We start from the raw sequence: 1,290 nt of genomic DNA, 5'->3' as shown, positions 1-1,290 counted from the left end.
GCTTTTCCCCTGACATTAGACATTCATTTCTTTTTTACCACCTACGGAGCTGTGAGAATTTATTGAAATCTGAAGTCCCTCCTTTGATGGTTTTATAGAAAAACAAAAGCAAAACAAGTTCTAATGTCATATTCAAAGGATATTTTTCTGAAATCTGGCTGGACTTGTTTTCAGTCACCTCTTGCCGGGTACCTAGGCACATTGGGATAAATTCCTCTTAGAAAATGTTCCTTGGCTTCTCCAAGGATGAATAAAGGAGGGATTTCCTTCACTCAATCCATAGCTTCAGGGCGCTTGCTGCTGAGTGGGATTCCCGCTGAAGCTTGAGGCATTTGGATCAGTACAGAGAATAATCATTAGGAGTCCTAGTCATAAAACTGAAGCCACTTAATCAGCAGCAATCCAGTGTGTGCAATTATTTACAGTGATTGCAAGACGGAGAATCACTGCGATGCATACTAATGCCTGGCTGTGGTAATTGACGCCTCTGGATGGTTCAAACATAACGGGGGGTTCCAACTACACCTGCTCCTGCAGGAGGGCTCCTAGTGCTAATGAGACTCTTCTTCCAAGGGACCTCCAAGATGTTGACAAGGATGCCCTCAGCCTGGCTGAAGAAGAGCAGGGATACTTGCTCCCGGTGGAAAACAGAGAGAGCTGTTACCATGGAATATAGTTCTCTTTTGTACATCTGGTTCTCTCCTTTGCAGATCGACTTATCAGGCCTTTTCCCTGCACTTAGTTGGGTTTTCCAGCAGTCTTGATTTAAAGCCATCAAAAGCCAGCAATGCGAACTCTTAAGCAAAGATACTAAGCTGCTGCTGACAGCACTATTCACAGCAAGGGGCAAGATGAGCCCAAGGCTTCCAGATAAATCAACACATTTCCAGGCCTGGACAAGAGGCTTTATTCGTCCACTCTTGAGATTCCCACTGAATGTTGATCAATGCAAAGTGACAAAGTCTTGCTCAAGCTTTATCTTTGTCAGGGCTTCCCTCAGTACCCAGCTTTGCTTTTGCATCAGTGTCTCCTAGCTCATCACATCAAACCTGCAGGTCTTCAAGAGAAGGGATGTTATCTTTACACAAAGTGTGTGTATGAGGACATGCTTGATGACTTGAGGTTTTACACTTCAAAACATTCCCCAGGGACATCTGAGGCAGATACTGGAGGTCCATACATTAATAAAGTGTATTCCAATGCAACAAGGGCACCTCTAGAACAGAAGACTGAGACCAAGAAGTATGTTGGTAGCACGGCCTCTTCCGCCATGATGATAGAACCCAACAG

Source organism: Alexandromys fortis, unplaced genomic scaffold (assembly GCF_014885135.2).
Source record: "Alexandromys fortis isolate MF-2015 unplaced genomic scaffold, M_Fortis_MF-2015_v1.1 scaffold_383, whole genome shotgun sequence".
Classification (NCBI taxonomy): Eukaryota; Metazoa; Chordata; class Mammalia; order Rodentia; family Cricetidae; genus Alexandromys; species Alexandromys fortis.
Note: the sequence above shows the minus strand (reverse complement) of the source record.